This window comes from Acipenser ruthenus, chromosome 40 (genome assembly GCF_902713425.1).
Source record: "Acipenser ruthenus chromosome 40, fAciRut3.2 maternal haplotype, whole genome shotgun sequence".
In the NCBI taxonomy this organism is placed as follows: Eukaryota; Metazoa; Chordata; class Actinopteri; order Acipenseriformes; family Acipenseridae; genus Acipenser; species Acipenser ruthenus.
Genome location: NC_081228.1, coordinates 10,743,802 through 10,770,449, shown reverse-complemented (window position 1 = coordinate 10,770,449; position 26,648 = coordinate 10,743,802). Strand labels below are relative to the sequence as shown.

At 41.1% G+C, this 26,648-nt stretch overlaps 4 non-coding genes and 3 pseudogenes across 4 annotated transcripts; all 7 read left to right on the top strand.

Moving 5' to 3' along the window:
• Nucleotides 1-567: 567 nt before the first annotated feature.
• LOC131708217 (U6 spliceosomal RNA) lies at nt 568-674 on the top strand. The gene has a single exon (XR_009311298.1). It is a non-coding gene; the product is annotated as a U6 spliceosomal RNA (small nuclear RNA).
• A 3,557-nt stretch (nt 675-4,231) lies between these two features.
• Nucleotides 4,232-4,296, top strand: LOC131708159 (U6 spliceosomal RNA; annotated as a pseudogene).
• Nucleotides 4,297-9,746: 5,450 nt separating this feature from the next.
• On the top strand, nt 9,747-9,853 carry LOC131708216 (U6 spliceosomal RNA). Its single transcript, XR_009311297.1, has one exon. It is a non-coding gene; the product is annotated as a U6 spliceosomal RNA (small nuclear RNA).
• A 3,559-nt stretch (nt 9,854-13,412) lies between these two features.
• LOC131708158 (U6 spliceosomal RNA) lies at nt 13,413-13,477 on the top strand (annotated as a pseudogene).
• A 993-nt stretch (nt 13,478-14,470) lies between these two features.
• Nucleotides 14,471-14,577, top strand: LOC131708215 (U6 spliceosomal RNA). Its single transcript, XR_009311296.1, has one exon. It is a non-coding gene; the product is annotated as a U6 spliceosomal RNA (small nuclear RNA).
• Nucleotides 14,578-18,137: 3,560 nt separating this feature from the next.
• On the top strand, nt 18,138-18,202 carry LOC131708157 (U6 spliceosomal RNA; annotated as a pseudogene).
• Nucleotides 18,203-23,652: 5,450 nt separating this feature from the next.
• On the top strand, nt 23,653-23,759 carry LOC131708214 (U6 spliceosomal RNA). The gene has a single exon (XR_009311295.1). It is a non-coding gene; the product is annotated as a U6 spliceosomal RNA (small nuclear RNA).
• Nucleotides 23,760-26,648: the final 2,889 nt, after the last annotated feature.

The following is a 26,648-nucleotide window of genomic DNA, read 5'->3' as shown; positions in this document are numbered from 1 at the left end:
ATAACCTGGCATCCTTCACTCCTGTTCCTGGAAGAATGGCCTCCAGCTGAGGTAGTTTCATCAGTTATTTCTTGTAACTGTTTTTAAACTAGATGACCACTACATCGTGTCTAAAGGTATAATTGCAAGAACTGTGTAGTTCTGTATTCCTAATAATCATTGAGTGCAATTATTAAACCCTAACTCTGACCCTAGCCCCGAGTATTAAGCCCCCTCCTCTGAGGTGTCAGTTGCATTCCGCGCTGTGATACGAAACGGGACCCTGGTCAACCTGCAAGTCTTTTGGTATGCTGGCCAATCCGGAGGGCTCAACATCATAGGTAACATGTCAGTATTTGCATATCTTTCCCAGCCGGTTTGAAGGTGCAGATGTGCAGACTTCTTTATTCAGCCGCTTTCTGCAAACGTGATATCCTTAGAGTTTGTAACCCTCTGCGTGTTGATTGTGGACAACCATGCATATACGCAGAGCAATTGGAAACAATTGGACTATGCTTGACACACCACAACACCAATCGCTCTTTAGCCACTCGCTGTACATAGAGGCGCGTATCAGGTAAGCACCGTGTGTTCGCTACGGCAGCACATATACTAAAATTGGAACGATACAGAGAAGATTAGCATGGCCCCTGCGCAAGGATGACACGCAAATTCGTGAAGCGTTCCACATTTTGGTCTTTTTTGTCGTTGGGAATAGTACTGTACCTGCCTTGGAATAACTACCCTGGTAGAACCCGAAACATTGAAGCTGAACCTGAACCCCAATCCTTATCCAAGCCCAAAACCAAACCCAAACCCTAATTTGATTAGAGGAGCACCCTCAAAATGGAGCGAGGTAACCAGTGGTGTACCACAGGGATCAGTATTAGGACCTCTGCTATTCCTAATCCACGTTAATGATTTAGATTCTGGTATAGTAATGTCACAGGTGACAGTGAACTAGTTATTCCATGTAGTAAAACATTGGACTCCTTTGCATGGAGGATCTCAGTAAGCTACAGTGCACGGTTCATCAACTGATTCAGATTCATTTATGTTAAGTTTGCTACTGATGATGTGGAAAAGAACAGTAATTGAGTGCCCAAAAATATGAATCACAGTGAGTTTTGACCTCCTTTAGAATTCTGGATGGAGCGCATACCTTGCAAAATGACCCGGTGTGAACAAAAGGAAATATATAGAAGTAATATGTACAGCTAAACATGTCCAAGTATCTTATAGGAATGAAGTCAGACCATGGAAATCCACACCTGTGCTGGAGAAACATTGGATCAAGGGACTTCTTGTGGAAACAATTTGAGCGAAACCTGGTACAGAAGCTGAATCCTGCTGGGAACACATGGATATGCTGGACATGTCCTAGGCGATTTCAAATATGGAATGTACTTTGACATAAAAATGAAGTGTTAGAGGTTTTTTGAAGGAAGGATAAAGAGGGAGTATCCATGTACCGCCAGCAGGTGGCTCTCTTGCTCCATGAAATAGGTCAGTCTACACATGTTTTTAATTAAGTACTTAGTAATCTCAGAATAAAAAAGCACCATTCCGGCTAAAAGTGAACGTTAATCACACCTACAAACAAGATAAGAAAGAGATTCTTTACCACAAATAAATGAACATTAAAACTGAACAGCCAAGGTCTTAAGAAAAAACCTGTCTCAGCTGGATTTTGTATGAACAAAGAACAGGGTCAAGCCTAGTTCAGTCATTATAAAAAATATAAGAGTTGAATGCAGTTATACTGGCCTGTATTTGGATTTAAATCTTAGAGGGATTCACCAAAGAAATAAAGTGATATTATAAATTCTAGCAGCAACTGTTAAACTGAAGTAAAATAATTAAGTTTTTCTTGAAATGCCACATTCATAGTTAAAAAGGTTCAGTGATAATTTACACTGTTTATAGTTTATAATGGTCAAAGACTAGTAATTAGACACAAAGGTATTGTAAATTAATAAAATAAATGATTAAAACCTTTTTTTAGACAGCATGGTATTTGAAACTAAAACTAATTATTTGATTTCATAAGATTAATAGTATGTTTTAAGTATTTGCTATAATAAGAAAACATATTATTTAAACTGACAAGTATTATTGCTTGTTCATGACTTTACTGTATTAATAAGAAGATTAAAAGCTGGAAGCAGTATTCGATTTAATTAAAAGGGAAAGTGGTACAGTTTATTTCTCCTTCTATTGAACAACAAGACCTCTAGACATTATGATATCCATTGAATTATAGAATTTTAAGGGTGTTGTGTTATGTTTTTGTGTTAAGTTTGTAATAATATACTATAATGTACCTTGTTGTTAATCCACTATACTATTGTCTAATGATGGTAGATGGAGTCCTTATAATGTGGTTCTTTGAAACTGCTCTATTGCTAAAAGGGGCCTCTCTCCTTATCCCGATGAACAGGCTGTAGAGAAAGGAGGGGGTCTTATTGCATTCTACGCTAGCAAAGCTGCAAGTCTTGTAGATTTGCAATTTAGGGTTTATGGAATTAGTGGTTTAGCACAGATAAGAATATATCTTGAAATAATATGCAAAAATGATGGCTTAACAGACATTGATAGGTCATAGATCTAAAAAAGTGTTTGCACAGACTTTGGCCTTGAAAAAACAAGACTCTGGAAAACTGCTTGGAATAGCATATTTAGAAGTCAGATACAGGTCAGAGCCTGGTTAGTGCATCTTTTAAGGGATAAATAATTCTAATGAAAACTATTACCACTTAAACTTAGTGAAACTAATTGACTTAAATACTGCACGAGACAATCTTTTGTCAAATCCTCTGTTAGACAATGGTATATGGAATTAAAACTGACTCATTAACAAAATGATGAAACAATATGAGGTTAAAAGAAACACATGCCTTTAATTTAGCAAAATATAATGAATTAGAAGATGATGTCACATATTAAGAACATCTCTCATATATAACACATATAAAAATAGTGTTTTGCATGCACATATAAACAGTAGTGTTTTTATATTATATTATAAACCAAGATCCTGGGAACTTTGGTTCACTTAACTTTTCAGATAAAGGAGGGGCTCGGAGGAAAACAAGGAATGAGATCATAGAGTTGGACAAATGTGAAGTTTTGAATTCATTCAGTACATGACACCTATTCATTCTGAAAAGTTAGTCCGGAACTTTTGAAAACCATTATTCATAAAAGGGATAAGAGCTGTCTCACCAGATTAATGATTGGATTTAATTGAGGCGTCCCATGTATTCCAATGGGACGAAAAACCTATATAACTCCTAAGTAATTACAATGGAGTACCACACTCATCCCAGACAGGGTAAGGTGGTCCATCTTCTGCAAACTTTAAATACATAAGTCTGTCAATTTCTTGGGTGCTATATTAGTCATCTGGATATATTGCGGGTCAAGAGCGTAATAAAAATACCCCACAAGGAGTAGTAACATCTCTGTCCTCCTAACGTCTCCCCTGAGATAAGAGTGTATACTGAGCTAAATGGAACAGAGTACGTACAGAAATCTGAACCTACGGATTTTGTGACAGTAAGCAAACTTGTTAAATTTGCATATCTCCCAGCTGTCTCTCTGATGTATAGCTGTGCTCACTTCTTTATTAAACGTGAGTTTAAACTGTTATTATTATTATTATTATTAATATTATTACCTCTGACCGTATAACCTGGCATCATTCACTCCTGTTCCTGGAAGAATGGCCTCCAGCTGAGGTAGTTTCATCAGTAATTTCTTGTAACTGTTTTTAAACTAGATGACCACTACATCGTGTCTAAAGGTATAATTGCAAGAACTGTGTAGTTCTGTATTCCTAATAATCATTGAGTGCAATTCTTAAACCCTAACTCTGACCCTAGCCCCGAGTATTAAGCCCCCTCCTCTGAGGTGTCAGTTGCATTCCGCGCTGTGATACGAAACGGGACCCTGGTCAACCTGCAAGTCTTTTGGTATGCTGGCCAATCCGGAGGGCTCAACATCATAGGTAACATGTCAGTATTTGCATATCTTTCCCAGCCGGTTTGAAGGTGCAGATGTGCAGACTTCTTTATTCAGCCGCTTTCTGCAAACGTGATATCCTCAGAGTTTGTAACCCTCTGCGTGTTGATTGTGGACAACCATGCATATACGCAGAGCAAATGGAAACAATTGGACTATGCTTGCCACACCACAAGACCAATCGCTCTTTAGCCACTCGCTGCACATAGAGGCGCATCAGCTAAGCACCGTGCGTTCGTTAGGGCAGCACATATACTAAAATTGGAACGATACAGAGAAGATTAGCATGGCCCCAAATGGAGATTAGATAAAGGGGTATTCAGAACAGAAAATAGGAGGGTCTGGACCAGCTTCCCAGTAATGTTTTTGAAGCTGACACCCGGGGATCCTTCAAGAAGCTGCATGATGAGATTCTGGGGTCAATAAGCTACTAACAACCTATCGAGCAAGATGGGCTGAATGGCCTCCTCTCGTTTGTAAACTTTCTTATGTTCTTATGTTCTTAACACTAACCCCGGCTATTAAGCCTATCTCCTTCTGAGGTGCAGTAACATTCTGCACCAACAGAGGGGGTGGGACCCTGGTCAACCTTCTACGTAACGGGTCAGTATTTGCATATCTCCCAGCTGTCTCTCTGATGTATAGCTGTGCTCACTTCTTTATTAAACGTGAGTTTAAACTGTTATTCTTATTATTAATAATATTATTACCTCTGACCGTATAACCTGGCATCCTTCACTCCTGTTCCTGCAAGAATGGCCTCCAGCTGAGGTAGTTTCATCAGTTATTTCTTGTAACTGTTTTTAAACTAGATGACCACTACATCGTGTCTAAAGGTATAATTGCAAGAACTGTGTAGTTCTGTATTCCTAATAATCATTGAGTGCAATTCTTAAACCCTAACTCTGACCCTAGCCCCGAGTATTAAGCCCCCTCCTCTGAGGTGTCAGTTGCATTCCGCGCTGTGATACGAAACGGGACCCTGGTCAACCTGCAAGTCTTTTGGTATGCTGGCCAATCCGGAGGGCTCAACATCATAGGTAACATGTCAGATTTCCATTACACGAGAGTAGATGTTAAAACTTCATGCTGATTTGAACTCGGCTCTCGCCAAGATAAGCACCAACTAAGACGTAGCTTTGCAGTAAACTAATGTGATCCATATGTGTCTCCATCCAATTACGTTTCCTTCCATATGATGATGTAGATATCCTTCTGTCTGGTGTTAATGGCTGAAGTGTAATGCTGGCTCCAGGGATCAGCTTATTTTGCCTCCCTGGCGCATCAGCACACACAACGGCTGCGATGCTGGCTCCGGGGATCAACCAAAGTGCGGCCTCCCCAGCGCATCAGCATGACAACCGTCTGGATTGAGCTAAGTAGGGTACATCTCTGGGGTTTTCAAGTGGGCACCTTCCATCCTCAGTGTTTCGTCGACTAGCCCACGACACCTCAAGAGGGCTCGACGGTGATTCTGGCGTCCCAGCATCACCCCCCTCCGTCCCCCACTCAACTCAGCCCAGCTTACTTACCTGTCCCCAGCCAGAATCTTTCCGTCTCAACCACAGCCAGTTGCTGCTCCTCTCTGCTGCTTCAGATAAGTTCTTCACTGTGCGACGCAACTCTTGGCCACTGAATCCGACGTCTCTGAGAAACCGGGTTGTAGAGTGTGCCACAAATCCTCGACAACCCACTTCCACTGGGTAAACCCGAACTCTCCATCCTCGCTGTTCCGCTTCAGTGGCTAGTTGAGCATACCGCAGTTTCTTCCTCTCATACGCCTCATCTACAGCATCCTCCCATGGCACTGTTAACTCTACCAGGTGAACAAGGCGTGCTGATCCAGACCACAAGACAATATCTGGTCGAAGGTTAGTGGTGGCAATCTCAGGTGGAAAAATAAGCCGTTGACCAACATCTGCCAGCATATTCCAGTCTCTAGCAGCTTCCAGTTGTCCTGGGCGAGGATTGGTTTTAACACCTTTTCTTGGTGGTTGCTCTCCTGGGCGGAGGAATGTTGTCTTTTGTGTGTAATGTTTTGATGGAACAGGTGGCAACTTATTGGTCTTGTTACGCTTGTCTTCCAATGCTAAGGCCAAACATCGCAGCACCTGGTCATGGCGCCAAGTAAACCGTCCTTGGCTAAGAGCCACCTTACATCCTGTCAAAATGTGCCTTAATGTTGCAGGTGATGAACACAAAGGACATGAGGGATCCTCTCCTACCCAGAGGTTTAGGTTCTGTGGTGATGGGAGAACATCATATGTTGACCTGATGAGGAAACTAATCCTGCTCTGTTCCATTGACCATAGGTCTTGCCAGCCAATCTTGCGTTGTTCCACACTCTCCCATCTCATCCATTCTCCCTGTTTGGCCTGGGAAATGGCCTTTATACACCTCATCCTCTCCTCCTGCTTTTGCACCTCGTTGACTACCAGCTTCCTCCTTTGAGCTGGGGCCGCCTTGTGCCATGTAGGAGGAGTTGAACTGAAACCAAGACCCCCTCTTCCATGCTGAACTTGCCCCATGATATCACCAATTCGAAGGGCAGCCTTTGCATCTTCCACAGCTTTCTTTGCCGCCCACTTTCTTCCAGTTTTCAACACAGGTGCTGCCTCCCTTACGCATTTATCGCGTGACTCTACTAATGTCATTTCCAGTCTGACCTTGGCGCACTTAAACTCCTCGGTTAGAGCAGAGACTGGTAGCTGCAGTATTCCTTTACCATAAAGTCCCACTCTGCTGAGGCAGCGTGGAACTCCCAACCATTTCCTGATGTATGAACTGATTAAAGCTTCCAGCTTCTCTACTGTTGTCAAAGAAACCTCGTACACAGTCAGTGGCCACAGCAACCTCGGCAGTAGACCAAACTGAAAGCACCAGAGTTTTAGTTTACCTGGTAGAGCGCAGCTGTCTATGCTCTTCAACCCTTCCACTGCTTGTTGTCTAACTTCTCCCACACGAACTGTGTCCTTTAGATCCCCGTCGTACCATCTCCCAAGACTCTTCACTGGCTTCTCAGACACTGTTGGTATTGCCTCACCATTAATGAAGAATGTTTTATCTACTACTTTGCCTTTAATTATAGAGATGCTCCTTGATTTAGTGGGCTTGAATTGCATTCGTGCCCATTCAATGTTATTGGTTAATTTGCCCAATAATCGATTAGTGCAGGCTACTGTTGTAGTCATGGTTGTCATGTCATCCATATATGCTCGAATTGGTGGTAGTCGCATTCCAGTAGCCAAGCGCTCTCCTCCTACTACCCATTTTGATGCCCTAATGATTACTTCCATTGCCATGGTAAAAGCCAGTGGAGAAATGGTGCATCCTGCCATTATTCCAACCTCTAGGCATTGCCATGTAGTGCTGAATTCTGAAGTTGAAAAACTGAATTGCAAATCTCCAAAATAGGCTTTCACTAAATTTGTTATTGTCATCGGTACACTGAAAAAATCAAATGCTGCCCAAAGTAGTTCATGTGGCACTGAACCATATGCATTAGCCAAATCCAGGAATGTCACATGGAGCTCCTTCCTCTCCTTTTTAGCTGATTGAATTTGTTGCCAGATCACATTGATGTGTTCTAAGCAACCTGGGAAACCTGGAATGCCCGCTTTTTGTATTGAAGTGTCAATGAAGCAGTTCTTTAATAGGTAAGCTGACAATCTCTGAGCAATAATGCTGAAGAAAATCTTGCCTTCTACGTTTAATAGGGAAATGGGACGAAACTGACTGATGCTTGTAGAATCTTTTTCTTTAGGTATAAAGACTCCACCTGCTCGGCGCCATGCTCTTGGTACAACCTGTTTTTCCCATGCCACTTTCATCAATTTCCACAGAATTCGTAGAACTCCTGAAGCACTCTTGTACACTCTGTATGGAACTCCATTAGGCCCTGGAGATGATGAAGCCCTTGCTTTTTTCACAGCTTGCTCTATTTCTTTCCACTTAGGTGCACAGTCCTCCATTTGGTATTCTGGTGGATTGATAGGTGGGATGTCTGACGGAACTGACATAGGCTCCTGCCTTTTTGAATCTGTATGTGTTTCCTCCAAATATCTCTCCAGCTCAACCTTAGATGCTTTTAGTGTGCCATTCTTCTCACTGGTGAATAACTTCTTTACAAATTTGAATGGGTCTTTATAAAAGTTAGCTCTCGCACGCTCCTTCTTTTTGTAGCGTTTCCGTAGGCGCTCAGCTCTGCGCAATGTTGCAAGCTTATCTTTTATGACCTTTTGTAAGAGATTGAGTCCCTCCTTCTGACTTTGTTCTGCTCTTCTCCATTGGTTCCTCAGCTGTCTCCTTTCTCTAACTAAGCGTTCAATCTCCTGCTGCCGTCTAGACTTTCCAGGAATAGTTTGTACTTTTTCCTTCCTTTTTTCAACTCCAAACCTCTCACTTCCATATGCGTAGATGATGTCCCCAAATTTATCCAGCTTCTTTTCAACTGTTCCACTTAATCTTTCCAATGCAACGCAGAGATCTGTGTTTACTGTGTCCCATGCAGTTTTCTCACAAGCTCTTGGCCATTTAACTCCAGGCTTGTGCCCGTTGAGGTTCTTTTCTCTCTTATGCTGGTTTGTCTGACCGGGTTCACAAGGATCATTAGGTTCATCACTAACTGTGTCCATGCAAGTCCTCCTCACATCTATGACAGGGGTGCTGATATCCTGCGAACTGTGGTTTGCTTCCTGTCGCAGGATTTCATTCGACTGACTTGACTGACTTCGTAAGAAGTACTGATCAATGCGAGGCCCTTGTCCCTTCTCCCTCAAGCATTTCATTCTCCCTTGATGAATCTTCAAACCCCTGACCGTTGTCGCCTTGCTCCAGCCGCAGACACAAACCTGGAGTTCCATGTCTTTGATAACTGCAGATCTTGAACTAGTCTTTTGTGAAGTACTCTCCATACTCATATCCGTTTCCGTTCCTAAGTCGTTAACCGTGTTGTCCAACGTTGAGTCATCTTCCGCCCCCGCTCTCGCAGACTCTAGGGGTATTTTTCTCTTTAATTTCTTAGAAGCCTTGGGCGGGTGTCTCCAGCATCCTGTAAACACAGAGCTGGATACTGCCGACAAGGGTAGCTAACCCTTACCAGCCCCAATGGGGTCTCTTTCCTCCTGTCAGCTGTCTCTCCAGGCTGTCACAAGGTCTTTCCCTTGTTGCCAGCTGCACTATTCACAGCAGTCACTGGACGTATCCAGATCTTCATGATTTCCATTACACGAGAGTAGATGTTAAAACTTCATGCTGATTTGAACTCGGCTCTCGCCAAGATAAGCACCAACTAAGACGTAGCTTTGCAGTAAACTAATGTGATCCATATGTGTCTCCATCCAATTACGTTTCCTTCCATATGATGATGTAGATATCCTTCTGTCTGGTGTTAATGGCTGAAGTGTAATGCTGGCTCCAGGGATCAGCTTATTTTGCCTCCCTGGCGCATCAGCACACACAACGGCTGCGATGCTGGCTCCGGGGATCAACCAAAGTGCATATCGTGCAGTATTTGCATATCTTTCCCAGCCGGTTTGAAGGTGCAGATGTGCAGACTTCTTTATTCAGCCGCTTTCTGCAAACGTGATATCCTCAGAGTTTGTAACCCTCTGCGTGTTGATTGTGGACAACCATGCATATACGCAGAGCAATTGGAAACAATTGGATTATGCTTGACACACCACAACACCAATCGCTCTTTAGCCACTCGCTGTACATAGAGGCGCGTATCAGGTAAGCACCGTGTGTTCGCTACGGCAGCACATATACTAAAATTGGAACGATACAGAGAAGATTAGCATGGCCCCTGCGCAAGGATGACACGCAAATTCGTGAAGCGTTCCACATTTTGGTCTTTTTTGTCGTTGGGAATAGTACTGTACCTGCCTTGGAATAACTACCCTGGTAGAACCCGAAACATTGAAGCTGAACCTGAACCCCAATCCTAACCCAAGCCCAAAACCAAACCCAAACCCTAATTTGATTAGAGGAGCACCCTCAAAATGGAGCGAGGTAACCAGTGGTGTACCACAGGGATCAGTATTAGGACCTCTGCTATTCCTAATCCACGTTAATGATTTAGATTCTGGTATAGTAATGTCACAGGTGACAGTGAACTAGTTATTCCATGTAGTAAAACATTGGACTCCTTTGCATGGAGGATCTCAGTAAGCTACAGTGCACGGTTCATCAACTGATTCAGATTCATTTATGTTAAGTTTGCTACTGATGATGTGGAAAAGAACAGTAATTGAGTGCCCAAAAATATGAATCACAGTGAGTTTTGACCTCCTTTAGAATTCTGGATGGAGCGCATACCTTGCAAAATGACCCGGTGTGAACAAAAGGAAATATATAGAAGTAATATGTACAGCTAAACGTGTCCAAGTATCTTATAGGAATGAAGTCAGACCATGGAAATCCACACCTGTGCTGGAGAAACATTGGATCAAGGGACTTCTTGTGGAAACAACTAGAGCGAAACCTGGTACAGAAGCTGAATCCTGCTGGGAACACATGGATATGCTGGACATGTCCTAGGCGATTTCAAATATGGAATGTACTTTGACATAAAAATGAAGTGTTAGAGGTTTTTTGAAGGAAGGATAAAGAGGGAGTATCCATGTACCGCCAGCAGGTGGCTCTCTTGCTCCATGAAATAGGTCAGTCTACACATGTTTTTAATTAAGTACTTAGTAATCTCGGAATAAAAAAGCACCATTCCGGCTAAAAGTGAACGTTAATCACACCTACAAACAAGATAAGAAAGAGATTCTTTACCACAAATAAATGAACATTAAAACTGAACAGCCAAGGTCTTAAGAAAAAACCTGTCTCAGCTGGATTTTGTATGAACAAAGAACAGGGTCAAGCCTAGTTCAGTCATTATAAAAAATATAAGAGTTGAATGCAGTTATACTGGCCTGTATTTGGATTTAAATCTTAGAGGGATTCACCAAAGAAATAAAGTGATATTATAAATTCTAGCAGCAACTGTTAAACTGAAGTAAAATAATTAAGTTTTTCTTGAAATGCCACATTCATAGTTAAAAAGGTTCAGTGATAATTTACACTGTTTATAGTTTATAATGGTCAAAGACTAGTAATTAGACACAAAGGTATTGTAAATTAATAAAATAAATGATTAAAACCTTTTATTAGACAGCATGGTATTTGAAACTAAAACTAATTATTTGATTTCATAAGATTAATAGTATGTTTTAAGTATTTGCTATAATAAGAAAACATATTATTTAAACTGACAAGTATTATTGCTTGTTCATGACTTTACTGTATTAATAAGAAGATTAAAAGCTGGAAGCAGTATTCGATTTAATTAAAAGGGAAAGTGGTACAGTTTATTTCTCCTTCTATTGAACAACAAGACCTCTAGACATTATGATATCCATTGAATTATAGAATTTTAAGGGTGTTGTGTTATGTTTTTGTGTTAAGTTTGTAATAATATACTATAATGTACCTTGTTGTTAATCCACTATACTATTGTCTAATGATGGTAGATGGAGTCCTTATAATGTGGTTCTTTGAAACTGCTCTATTGCTAAAAGGGGCCTCTCTCCTTATCCCGATGAACAGGCTGTAGAGAAAGGAGGGGGTCTTATTGCATTCTACGCTAGCAAAGCTGCAAGTCTTGTAGATTTGCAATTTAGGGTTTATGGAATTAGTGGTTTAGCACAGATAAGAATATATCTTGAAATAATATGCAAAAATGATGGCTTAACAGACATTGATAGGTCATAGATCTAAAAAAGTGTTTGCACAGACTTTGGCCTTGAAAAAACAAGAGACTCTGGAAAACTGCTTGGAATAGCATATTTAGAAGTCAGATACAGGTCAGAGCCTGGTTAGTGCATCTTTTAAGGGATAAATAATTCTAATGAAAACTATTACCACTTAAACTTAGTGAAACTAATTGACTTAAATACTGCACGAGACAATCTTTTGTCAAATCCTCTGTTAGACAATGGTATATGGAATTAAAACTGACTCATTAACAAAATGATGAAACAATATGAGGTTAAAAGAAACACATGCCTTTAATTTAGCAAAATATAATGAATTAGAAGATGATGTCACATATTAAGAACATCTCTCATATATAACACATATAAAAATAGTGTTTTGCATGCACATATAAACAGTAGTGTTTTTATATTATATTATAAACCAAGATCCTGGGAACTTTGGTTCACTTAACTTTTCAGATAAAGGAGGGGCTCGGAGGAAAACAAGGAATGAGATCATAGAGTTGGACACATGTGAAGTTTTGAATTCATTCAGTACATGACACCTATTCATTCTGAAAAGTTAGTCCGGAACTTTTGAAAACCATTATTCGTAAAAGGGATAAGAGCTGTCTCACCAGATTAATGATTGGATTTAATTGAGGCGTCCCATGTATTCCAATGGGACGAAAAACCTATATAACTCCTAAGTAATTACAATGGAGTACCACACTCATCCCAGACAGGGTAAGGTGGTCCATCTTCTGCAAACTTTAAATACATAAGTCTGTCAATTTCTTGGGTGCTATATTAGTCATCTGGATATATTGCGGGTCAAGAGCGTAATAAAAATACCCCACAAGGAGTAGTAACATCTCTGTCCTCCTAACGTCTCCCCTGAGATAAGAGTGTATACTGAGCTAAATGGAACAGAGTACGTACAGAAATCTGAACCTACGGATTTTGTGACAGTAAGCAAACTTGTTAAATTTGCATATCTCCCAGCTGTCTCTCTGATGTATAGCTGTGCTCACTTCTTTATTAAACGTGAGTTTAAACTGTTATTATTATTATTATTATTAATATTATTACCTCTGACCGTATAACCTGGCATCATTCACTCCTGTTCCTGGAAGAATGGCCTCCAGCTGAGGTAGTTTCATCAGTAATTTCTTGTAACTGTTTTTAAACTAGATGACCACTACATCGTGTCTAAAGGTATAATTGCAAGAACTGTGTAGTTCTGTATTCCTAATAATCATTGAGTGCAATTCTTAAACCCTAACTCTGACCCTAGCCCCGAGTATTAAGCCCCCTCCTCTGAGGTGTCAGTTGCATTCCGCGCTGTGATACGAAACGGGACCCTGGTCAACCTGCAAGTCTTTTGGTATGCTGGCCAATCCGGAGGGCTCAACATCATAGGTAACATGTCAGTATTTGCATATCTTTCCCAGCCGGTTTGAAGGTGCAGATGTGCAGACTTCTTTATTCAGCCACTTTCTGCAAACGTGATATCCTCAGAGTTTGTAACCCTCTGCGTGTTGATTGTGGACAACCATGCATATACGCAGAGCAAATGGAAACAATTGGACTATGCTTGACACACCACAAGACCAATCGCTCTTTAGCCACTCGCTGCACATAGAGGCGCATCAGCTAAGCACCGTGCGTTCGTTAGGGCAGCACATATACTAAAATTGGAACGATACAGAGAAGATTAGCATGGCCCCAAATGGAGATTAGATAAAGGGGTATTCAGAACAGAAAATAGGAGGGTCTGGACCAGCTTCCCAGTAATGTTTTTGAAGCTGACACCCGGGGATCCTTCAAGAAGCTGCATGATGAGATTCTGGGGTCAATAAGCTACTAACAACCTATCGAGCAAGATGGGCTGAATGGCCTCCTCTCGTTTGTAAACTTTCTTATGTTCTTATGTTCTTAACACTAACCCCGGCTATTAAGCCTATCTCCTTCTGAGGTGCAGTAACATTCTGCACCAACAGAGGGGGTGGGACCCTGGTCAACCTTCTACGTAAAGGGTCAGTATTTGCATATCTCCCAGCTGTCTCTCTGATGTATAGCTGTGCTCACTTCTTTATTAAACGTGAGTTTAAACTGTTATTCTTATTATTAATAATATTATTACCTCTGACCGTATAACCTGGCATCCTTCACTCCTGTTCCTGGAAGAATGGCCTCCAGCTGAGGTAGTTTCATCAGTTATTTCTTGTAACTGTTTTTAAACTAGATGACCACTACATCGTGTCTAAAGGTATAATTGCAAGAACTGTGTAGTTCTGTATTCCTAATAATCATTGAGTGCAATTCTTAAACCCTAACTCTGACCCTAGCCCCGAGTATTAAGCCCCCTCCTCTGAGGTGTCAGTTGCATTCCGCGCTGTGATACGAAACGGGACCCTGGTCAACCTGCAAGTCTTTTGGTATGCTGGCCAATCCGGAGGGCTCAACATCATAGGTAACATGTCAGTATTTGCATATCTTTCCCAGCCGGTTTGAAGGTGCAGATGTGCAGACTTCTTTATTCAGCCGCTTTCTGCAAACGTGATATCCTTAGAGTTTGTAACCCTCTGCGTGTTGATTGTGGACAACCATGCATATACGCAGAGCAATTGGAAACAATTGGACTATGCTTGACACACCACAACACCAATCGCTCTTTAGCCACTCGCTGTACATAGAGGCGCGTATCAGGTAAGCACCGTGTGTTCGCTACGGCAGCACATATACTAAAATTGGAACGATACAGAGAAGATTAGCATGGCCCCTGCGCAAGGATGACACGCAAATTCGTGAAGCGTTCCACATTTTGGTCTTTTTTGTCGTTGGGAATAGTACTGTACCTGCCTTGGAATAACTACCCTGGTAGAACCCGAAACATTGAAGCTGAACCTGAACCCCAATCCTTATCCAAGCCCAAAACCAAACCCAAACCCTAATTTGATTAGAGGAGCACCCTCAAAATGGAGCGAGGTAACCAGTGGTGTACCACAGGGATCAGTATTAGGACCTCTGCTATTCCTAATCCACGTTAATGATTTAGATTCTGGTATAGTAATGTCACAGGTGACAGTGAACTAGTTATTCCATGTAGTAAAACATTGGACTCCTTTGCATGGAGGATCTCAGTAAGCTACAGTGCACGGTTCATCAACTGATTCAGATTCATTTATGTTAAGTTTGCTACTGATGATGTGGAAAAGAACAGTAATTGAGTGCCCAAAAATATGAATCACAGTGAGTTTTGACCTCCTTTAGAATTCTGGATGGAGCGCATACCTTGCAAAATGACCCGGTGTGAACAAAAGGAAATATATAGAAGTAATATGTACAGCTAAACATGTCCAAGTATCTTATAGGAATGAAGTCAGACCATGGAAATCCACACCTGTGCTGGAGAAACATTGGATCAAGGGACTTCTTGTGGAAACAATTTGAGCGAAACCTGGTACAGAAGCTGAATCCTGCTGGGAACACATGGATATGCTGGACATGTCCTAGGCGATTTCAAATATGGAATGTACTTTGACATAAAAATGAAGTGTTAGAGGTTTTTTGAAGGAAGGATAAAGAGGGAGTATCCATGTACCGCCAGCAGGTGGCTCTCTTGCTCCATGAAATAGGTCAGTCTACACATGTTTTTAATTAAGTACTTAGTAATCTCAGAATAAAAAAGCACCATTCCGGCTAAAAGTGAACGTTAATCACACCTACAAACAAGATAAGAAAGAGATTCTTTACCACAAATAAATGAACATTAAAACTGAACAGCCAAGGTCTTAAGAAAAAACCTGTCTCAGCTGGATTTTGTATGAACAAAGAACAGGGTCAAGCCTAGTTCAGTCATTATAAAAAATATAAGAGTTGAATGCAGTTATACTGGCCTGTATTTGGATTTAAATCTTAGAGGGATTCACCAAAGAAATAAAGTGATATTATAAATTCTAGCAGCAACTGTTAAACTGAAGTAAAATAATTAAGTTTTTCTTGAAATGCCACATTCATAGTTAAAAAGGTTCAGTGATAATTTACACTGTTTATAGTTTATAATGGTCAAAGACTAGTAATTAGACACAAAGGTATTGTAAATTAATAAAATAAATGATTAAAACCTTTTTTTAGACAGCATGGTATTTGAAACTAAAACTAATTATTTGATTTCATAAGATTAATAGTATGTTTTAAGTATTTGCTATAATAAGAAAACATATTATTTAAACTGACAAGTATTATTGCTTGTTCATGACTTTACTGTATTAATAAGAAGATTAAAAGCTGGAAGCAGTATTCGATTTAATTAAAAGGGAAAGTGGTACAGTTTATTTCTCCTTCTATTGAACAACAAGACCTCTAGACATTATGATATCCATTGAATTATAGAATTTTAAGGGTGTTGTGTTATGTTTTTGTGTTAAGTTTGTAATAATATACTATAATGTACCTTGTTGTTAATCCACTATACTATTGTCTAATGATGGTAGATGGAGTCCTTATAATGTGGTTCTTTGAAACTGCTCTATTGCTAAAAGGGGCCTCTCTCCTTATCCCGATGAACAGGCTGTAGAGAAAGGAGGGGGTCTTATTGCATTCTACGCTAGCAAAGCTGCAAGTCTTGTAGATTTGCAATTTAGGGTTTATGGAATTAGTGGTTTAGCACAGATAAGAATATATCTTGAAATAATATGCAAAAATGATGGCTTAACAGACATTGATAGGTCATAGATCTAAAAAAGTGTTTGCACAGACTTTGGCCTTGAAAAAACAAGACTCTGGAAAACTGCTTGGAATAGCATATTTAGAAGTCAGATACAGGTCAGAGCCTGGTTAGTGCATCTTTTAAGGGATAAATAATTCTAATGAAAACTATTACCACTTAAACTTAGTGAAACTAATTGACTTAAATACTGCACGAGACAATCTTTTGTCAAATCCTCTGTTAGACAATGGTATATGGAATTAAAACTGACTCATTAACAAAATGATGAAACAATATGAGGTTAAAAGAAACACATGCCTTTAATTTAGCAAAATATAATGAATTAGAAGATGATGTCACATATTAAGAACATCTCTCATATATAACACATATAAAAATAGTGTTTTGCATGCACATATAAACAGTAGTGTTTTTATATTATATTATAAACCAAGATCCTGGGAACTTTGGTTCACTTAACTTTTCAGATAAAGGAGGGGCTCGGAGGAAAACAAGGAATGAGATCATAGAGTTGGACAAATGTGAAGTTTTGAATTCATTCAGTACATGACACCTATTCATTCTGAAAAGTTAGTCCGGAACTTTTGAAAACCATTATTCATAAAAGGGATAAGAGCTGTCTCACCAGATTAATGATTGGATTTAATTGAGGCGTCCCATGTATTCCAATGGGACGAAAAACCTATATAACTCCTAAGTAATTACAATGGAGTACCACACTCATCCCAGACAGGGTAAGGTGGTCCATCTTCTGCAAACTTTAAATACATAAGTCTGTCAATTTCTTGGGTGCTATATTAGTCATCTGGATATATTGCGGGTCAAGAGCGTAATAAAAATACCCCACAAGGAGTAGTAACATCTCTGTCCTCCTAACGTCTCCCCTGAGATAAGAGTGTATACTGAGCTAAATGGAACAGAGTACGTACAGAAATCTGAACCTACGGATTTTGTGACAGTAAGCAAACTTGTTAAATTTGCATATCTCCCAGCTGTCTCTCTGATGTATAGCTGTGCTCACTTCTTTATTAAACGTGAGTTTAAACTGTTATTATTATTATTATTATTATTAATATTATTACCTCTGACCGTATAACCTGGCATCATTCACTCCTGTTCCTGGAAGAATGGCCTCCAGCTGAGGTAGTTTCATCAGTAATTTCTTGTAACTGTTTTTAAACTAGATGACCACTACATCGTGTCTAAAGGTATAATTGCAAGAACTGTGTAGTTCTGTATTCCTAATAATCATTGAGTGCAATTCTTAAACCCTAACTCTGACCCTAGCCCCGAGTATTAAGCCCCCTCCTCTGAGGTGTCAGTTGCATTCCGCGCTGTGATACGAAACGGGACCCTGGTCAACCTGCAAGTCTTTTGGTATGCTGGCCAATCCGGAGGGCTCAACATCATAGGTAACATGTCAGTATTTGCATATCTTTCCCAGCCGGTTTGAAGGTGCAGATGTGCAGACTTCTTTATTCAGCCGCTTTCTGCAAACGTGATATCCTCAGAGTTTGTAACCCTCTGCGTGTTGATTGTGGACAACCATGCATATACGCAGAGCAAATGGAAACAATTGGACTATGCTTGACACACCACAAGACCAATCGCTCTTTAGCCACTCGCTGCACATAGAGGCGCATCAGCTAAGCACCGTGCGTTCGTTAGGGCAGCACATATACTAAAATTGGAACGATACAGAGAAGATTAGCATGGCCCCAAATGGAGATTAGATAAAGGGGTATTCAGAACAGAAAATAGGAGGGTCTGGACCAGCTTCCCAGTAATGTTTTTGAAGCTGACACCCGGGGATCCTTCAAGAAGCTGCATGATGAGATTCTGGGGTCAATAAGCTACTAACAACCTATCGAGCAAGATGGGCTGAATGGCCTCCTCTCGTTTGTAAACTTTCTTATGTTCTTATGTTCTTAACACTAACCCCGGCTATTAAGCCTATCTCCTTCTGAGGTGCAGTAACATTCTGCACCAACAGAGGGGGTGGGACCCTGGTCAACCTTCTACGTAACGGGTCAGTATTTGCATATCTCCCAGCTGTCTCTCTGATGTATAGCTGTGCTCACTTCTTTATTAAACGTGAGTTTAAACTGTTATTCTTATTATTAATAATATTATTACCTCTGACCGTATAACCTGGCATCCTTCACTCCTGTTCCTGCAAGAATGGCCTCCAGCTGAGGTAGTTTCATCAGTTATTTCTTGTAACTGTTTTTAAACTAGATGACCACTACATCGTGTCTAAAGGTATAATTGCAAGAACTGTGTAGTTCTGTATTCCTAATAATCATTGAGTGCAATTCTTAAACCCTAACTCTGACCCTAGCCCCGAGTATTAAGCCCCCTCCTCTGAGGTGTCAGTTGCATTCCGCGCTGTGATACGAAACGGGACCCTGGTCAACCTGCAAGTCTTTTGGTATGCTGGCCAATCCGGAGGGCTCAACATCATAGGTAACATGTCAGATTTCCATTACACGAGAGTAGATGTTAAAACTTCATGCTGATTTGAACTCGGCTCTCGCCAAGATAAGCACCAACTAAGACGTAGCTTTGCAGTAAACTAATGTGATCCATATGTGTCTCCATCCAATTACGTTTCCTTCCATATGATGATGTAGATATCCTTCTGTCTGGTGTTAATGGCTGAAGTGTAATGCTGGCTCCAGGGATCAGCTTATTTTGCCTCCCTGGCGCATCAGCACACACAACGGCTGCGATGCTGGCTCCGGGGATCAACCAAAGTGCGGCCTCCCCAGCGCATCAGCATGACAACCGTCTGGATTGAGCTAAGTAGGGTACATCTCTGGGGTTTTCAAGTGGGCACCTTCCATCCTCAGTGTTTCGTCGACTAGCCCACGACACCTCAAGAGGGCTCGACGGTGATTCTGGCGTCCCAGCATCACCCCCCTCCGTCCCCCACTCAACTCAGCCCAGCTTACTTACCTGTCCCCAGCCAGAATCTTTCCGTCTCAACCACAGCCAGTTGCTGCTCCTCTCTGCTGCTTCAGATAAGTTCTTCACTGTGCGACGCAACTCTTGGCCACTGAATCCGACGTCTCTGAGAAACCGGGTTGTAGAGTGTGCCACAAATCCTCGACAACCCACTTCCACTGGGTAAACCCGAACTCTCCATCCTCGCTGTTCCGCTTCAGTGGCTAGTTGAGCATACCGCAGTTTCTTCCTCTCATACGCCTCATCTACAGCATCCTCCCATGGCACTGTTAACTCTACCAGGTGAACAAGGCGTGCTGATCCAGACCACAAGACAATATCTGGTCGAAGGTTAGTGGTGGCAATCTCAGGTGGAAAAATAAGCCGTTGACCAACATCTGCCAGCATATTCCAGTCTCTAGCAGCTTCCAGTTGTCCTGGGCGAGGATTGGTTTTAACACCTTTTCTTGGTGGTTGCTCTCCTGGGCGGAGGAATGTTGTCTTTTGTGTGTAATGTTTTGATGGAACAGGTGGCAACTTATTGGTCTTGTTACGCTTGTCTTCCAATGCTAAGGCCAAACATCGCAGCACCTGGTCATGGCGCCAAGTAAACCGTCCTTGGCTAAGAGCCACCTTACATCCTGTCAAAATGTGCCTTAATGTTGCAGGTGATGAACACAAAGGACATGAGGGATCCTCTCCTACCCAGAGGTTTAGGTTCTGTGGTGATGGGAGAACATCATATGTTGACCTGATGAGGAAACTAATCCTGCTCTGTTCCATTGACCATAGGTCTTGCCAGCCAATCTTGCGTTGTTCCACACTCTCCCATCTCATCCATTCTCCCTGTTTGGCCTGGGAAATGGCCTTTATACACCTCATCCTCTCCTCCTGCTTTTGCACCTCGTTGACTACCAGCTTCCTCCTTTGAGCTGGGGCCGCCTTGTGCCATGTAGGAGGAGTTGAACTGAAACCAAGACCCCCTCTTCCATGCTGAACTTGCCCCATGATATCACCAATTCGAAGGGCAGCCTTTGCATCTTCCACAGCTTTCTTTGCCGCCCACTTTCTTCCAGTTTTCAACACAGGTGCTGCCTCCCTTACGCATTTATCGCGTGACTCTACTAATGTCATTTCCAGTCTGACCTTGGCGCACTTAAACTCCTCGGTTAGAGCAGAGACTGGTAGCTGCAGTATTCCTTTACCATAAAGTCCCACTCTGCTGAGGCAGCGTGGAACTCCCAACCATTTCCTGATGTATGAACTGATTAAAGCTTCCAGCTTCTCTACTGTTGTCAAAGAAACCTCGTACACAGTCAGTGGCCACAGCAACCTCGGCAGTAGACCAAACTGAAAGCACCAGAGTTTTAGTTTACCTGGTAGAGCGCAGCTGTCTATGCTCTTCAACCCTTCCACTGCTTGTTGTCTAACTTCTCCCACACGAACTGTGTCCTTTAGATCCCCGTCGTACCATCTCCCAAGACTCTTCACTGGCTTCTCAGACACTGTTGGTATTGCCTCACCATTAATGAAGAATGTTTTATCTACTACTTTGCCTTTAATTATAGAGATGCTCCTTGATTTAGTGGGCTTGAATTGCATTCGTGCCCATTCAATGTTATTGGTTAATTTGCCCAATAATCGATTAGTGCAGGCTACTGTTGTAGTCATGGTTGTCATGTCATCCATATATGCTCGAATTGGTGGTAGTCGCATTCCAGTAGCCAAGCGCTCTCCTCCTACTACCCATTTTGATGCCCTAATGATTACTTCCATTGCCATGGTAAAAGCCAGTGGAGAAATGGTGCATCCTGCCATTATTCCAACCTCTAGGCATTGCCATGTAGTGCTGAATTCTGAAGTTGAAAAACTGAATTGCAAATCTCCAAAATAGGCTTTCACTAAATTTGTTATTGTCATCGGTACACTGAAAAAATCAAATGCTGCCCAAAGTAGTTCATGTGGCACTGAACTATATGCATTAGCCAAATCCAGGAATGTCACATGGAGCTCCTTCCTCTCCTTTTTAGCTGATTGAATTTGTTGCCAGATCACATTGATGTGTTCTAAGCAACCTGGGAAACCTGGAATGCCCGCTTTTTGTATTGAAGTGTCAATGAAGCAGTTCTTTAATAGGTAAGCTGACAATCTCTGAGCAATAATGCTGAAGAAAATCTTGCCTTCTACGTTTAATAGGGAAATGGGACGAAACTGACTGATGCTTGTAGAATCTTTTTCTTTAGGTATAAAGACTCCACCTGCTCGGCGCCATGCTCTTGGTACAACCTGTTTTTCCCATGCCACTTTCATCAATTTCCACAGAATTCGTAGAACTCCTGAAGCACTCTTGTACACTCTGTATGGAACTCCATTAGGCCCTGGAGATGATGAAGCCCTTGCTTTTTTCACAGCTTGCTCTATTTCTTTCCACTTAGGTGCACAGTCCTCCATTTGGTATTCTGGTGGATTGATAGGTGGGATGTCTGACGGAACTGACATAGGCTCCTGCCTTTTTGAATCTGTATGTGTTTCCTCCAAATATCTCTCCAGCTCAACCTTAGATGCTTTTAGTGTGCCATTCTTCTCACTGGTGAATAACTTCTTTACAAATTTGAATGGGTCTTTATAAAAGTTAGCTCTCGCACGCTCCTTCTTTTTGTAGCGTTTCCGTAGGCGCTCAGCTCTGCGCAATGTTGCAAGCTTATCTTTTATGACCTTTTGTAAGAGATTGAGTCCCTCCTTCTGACTTTGTTCTGCTCTTCTCCATTGGTTCCTCAGCTGTCTCCTTTCTCTAACAAAGCGTTCAATCTCCTGCTGCCGTCTAGACTTTCCAGGAATAGTTTGTACTTTTTCCTTCCTTTTTTCAACTCCAAACCTCTCACTTCCATATGCGTAGATGATGTCCCCAAATTTATCCAGCTTCTTTTCAACTGTTCCACTTAATCTTTCCAATGCAACGCAGAGATCTGTGTTTACTGTGTCCCATGCAGTTTTCTCACAAGCTCTTGGCCATTTAACTCCAGGCTTGTGCCCGTTGAGGTTCTTTTCTCTCTTATGCTGGTTTGTCTGACCGGGTTCACAAGGATCATTAGGTTCATCACTAACTGTGTCCATGCAAGTCCTCCTCACATCTATGACAGGGGTGCTGATATCCTGCGAACTGTGGTTTGCTTCCTGTCGCTGGATTTCATTCGACTGACTTGACTGACTTCGTAAGAAGTACTGATCAATGCGAGGCCCTTGTCCCTTCTCCCTCAAGCATTTCATTCTCCCTTGATGAATCTTCAAACCCCTGACCGTTGTCGCCTTGCTCCAGCCGCAGACACAAACCTGGAGTTCCATGTCTTTGATAACTGCAGATCTTGAACTAGTCTTTTGTGAAGTACTCTCCATACTCATATCCGTTTCCGTTCCTAAGTCGTTAACCGTGTTGTCCAACGTTGAGTCATCTTCCGCCCCCGCTCTCGCAGACTCTAGGGGTATTTTTCTCTTTAATTTCTTAGAAGCCTTGGGCGGGTGTCTCCAGCATCCTGTAAACACAGAGCTGGATACTGCCGACAAGGGTAGCTAACCCTTACCAGCCCCAATGGGGTCTCTTTCCTCCTGTCAGCTGTCTCTCCAGGCTGTCACAAGGTCTTTCCCTTGTTGCCAGCTGCACTATTCACAGCAGTCACTGGACGTATCCAGATCTTCATGATTTCCATTACACGAGAGTAGATGTTAAAACTTCATGCTGATTTGAACTCGGCTCTCGCCAAGATAAGCACCAACTAAGACGTAGCTTTGCAGTAAACTAATGTGATCCATATGTGTCTCCATCCAATTACGTTTCCTTCCATATGATGATGTAGATATCCTTCTGTCTGGTGTTAATGGCTGAAGTGTAATGCTGGCTCCAGGGATCAGCTTATTTTGCCTCCCTGGCGCATCAGCACACACAACGGCTGCGATGCTGGCTCCGGGGATCAACCAAAGTGCATATCGTGCAGTATTTGCATATCTTTCCCAGCCGGTTTGAAGGTGCAGATGTGCAGACTTCTTTATTCAGCCGCTTTCTGCAAACGTGATATCCTCAGAGTTTGTAACCATCTGCGTGTTGATTGTGGACAACCATGCATATACGCAGAGCAATTGGAAACAATTGGACTATGCTTGACACACCACAACACCAATCGCTCTTTAGCCACTCGCTGTACATAGAGGCGCGTATCAGGTAAGCACCGTGTGTTCGCTACGGCAGCACATATACTAAAATTGGAACGATACAGAGAAGATTAGCATGGCCCCTGCGCAAGGATGACACGCAAATTCGTGAAGCGTTCCACATTTTGGTCTTTTTTGTCGTTGGGAATAGTACTGTACCTGCCTTGGAATAACTACCCTGGTAGAACCCGAAACATTGAAGCTGAACCTGAACCCCAATCCTAACCCAAGCCCAAAACCAAACCCAAACCCTAATTTGATTAGAGGAGCACCCTCAAAATGGAGCGAGGTAACCAGTGGTGTACCACAGGGATCAGTATTAGGACCTCTGCTATTCCTAATCCACGTTAATGGTTTAGATTCTGGTATAGTAATGTCACAGGTGACAGTGAACTAGTTATTCCATGTAGTAAAACATTGGACTCCTTTGCATGGAGGATCTCAGTAAGCTACAGTGCACGGTTCATCAACTGATTCAGATTCATTTATGTTAAGTTTGCTACTGATGATGTGGAAAAGAACAGTAATTGAGTGCCCAAAAATATGAATCACAGTGAGTTTTGACCTCCTTTAGAATTCTGGATGGAGCGCATACCTTGCAAAATGACCCGGTGTGAACAAAAGGAAATATATAGAAGTAATATGTACAGCTAAACGTGTCCAAGTATCTTATAGGAATGAAGTCAGACCATGGAAATCCACACCTGTGCTGGAGAAACATTGGATCAAGGGACTTCTTGTGGAAACAACTAGAGCGAAACCTGGTACAGAAGCTGAATCCTGCTGGGAACACATGGATATGCTGGACATGTCCTAGGCGATTTCAAATATGGAATGTACTTTGACATAAAAATGAAGTGTTAGAGGTTTTTTGAAGGAAGGATAAAGAGGGAGTATCCATGTACCGCCAGCAGGTGGCTCTCTTGCTCCATGAAATAGGTCAGTCTACACATGTTTTTAATTAAGTACTTAGTAATCTCGGAATAAAAAAGCACCATTCCGGCTAAAAGTGAACGTTAATCACACCTACAAACAAGATAAGAAAGAGATTCTTTACCACAAATAAATGAACATTAAAACTGAACAGCCAAGGTCTTAAGAAAAAACCTGTCTCAGCTGGATTTTGTATGAACAAAGAACAGGGTCAAGCCTAGTTCAGTCATTATAAAAAATATAAGAGTTGAATGCAGTTATACTGGCCTGTATTTGGATTTAAATCTTAGAGGGATTCACCAAAGAAATAAAGTGATATTATAAATTCTAGCAGCAACTGTTAAACTGAAGTAAAATAATTAAGTTTTTCTTGAAATGCCACATTCATAGTTAAAAAGGTTCAGTGATAATTTACACTGTTTATAGTTTATAATGGTCAAAGACTAGTAATTAGACACAAAGGTATTGTAAATTAATAAAATAAATGATTAAAACCTTTTTTTAGACAGCATGGTATTTGAAACTAAAACTAATTATTTGATTTCATAAGATTAATAGTATGTTTTAAGTATTTGCTATAATAAGAAAACATATTATTTAAACTGACAAGTATTATTGCTTGTTCATGACTTTACTGTATTAATAAGAAGATTAAAAGCTGGAAGCAGTATTCGATTTAATTAAAAGGGAAAGTGGTACAGTTTATTTCTCCTTCTATTGAACAACAAGACCTCTAGACATTATGATATCCATTGAATTATAGAATTTTAAGGGTGTTGTGTTATGTTTTTGTGTTAAGTTTGTAATAATATACTATAATGTACCTTGTTGTTAATCCACTATACTATTGTCTAATGATGGTAGATGGAGTCCTTATAATGTGGTTCTTTGAAACTGCTCTATTGCTAAAAGGGGCCTCTCTCCTTATCCCGATGAACAGGCTGTAGAGAAAGGAGGGGGTCTTATTGCATTCTACGCTAGCAAAGCTGCAAGTCTTGTAGATTTGCAATTTAGGGTTTATGGAATTAGTGGTTTAGCACAGATAAGAATATATCTTGAAATAATATGCAAAAATGATGGCTTAACAGACATTGATAGGTCATAGATCTAAAAAAGTGTTTGCACAGACTTTGGCCTTGAAAAAACAAGACTCTGGAAAACTGCTTGGAATAGCATATTTAGAAGTCAGATACAGGTCAGAGCCTGGTTAGTGCATCTTTTAAGGGATAAATAATTCTAATGAAAACTATTACCACTTAAACTTAGTGAAACTAATTGACTTAAATACTGCACGAGACAATCTTTTGTCAAATCCTCTGTTAGACAATGGTATATGGAATTAAAACTGACTCATTAACAAAATGATGAAACAATATGAGGTTAAAAGAAACACATGCCTTTAATTTAGCAAAATATAATGAATTAGAAGATGATGTCACATATTAAGAACATCTCTCATATATAACACATATAAAAATAGTGTTTTGCATGCACATATAAACAGTAGTGTTTTTATATTATATTATAAACCAAGATCCTGGGAACTTTGGTTCACTTAACTTTTCAGATAAAGGAGGGGCTCGGAGGAAAACAAGGAATGAGATCATAGAGTTGGACAAATGTGAAGTTTTGAATTCATTCAGTACATGACACCTATTCATTCTGAAAAGTTAGTCCGGATCTTTTGAAAACCATTATTCGTAAAAGGGATAAGAGCTGTCTCACCAGATTAATGATTGGATTTAATTGAGGCGTCCCATGTATTCCAATGGGACGAAAAACCTATATAACTCCTAAGTAATTACAATGGAGTACCACACTCATCCCATACAGGGTAAGGTGGTCCATCTTCTGCAAACTTTAAATACATAAGTCTGTCAATTTCTTGGGTGCTATATTAGTCATCTGGATATATTGCGGGTCAAGAGCGTAATAAAAATACCCCACAAGGAGTAGTAACATCTCTGTCCTCCTAACGTCTCCCCTGAGATAAGAGTGTATACTGAGCTAAATGGAAAAGAATACGTACAGAAAACTGAACCTACGGATTTTGTGACAGTAAGCAAACTTGTTAAATTTGCAGG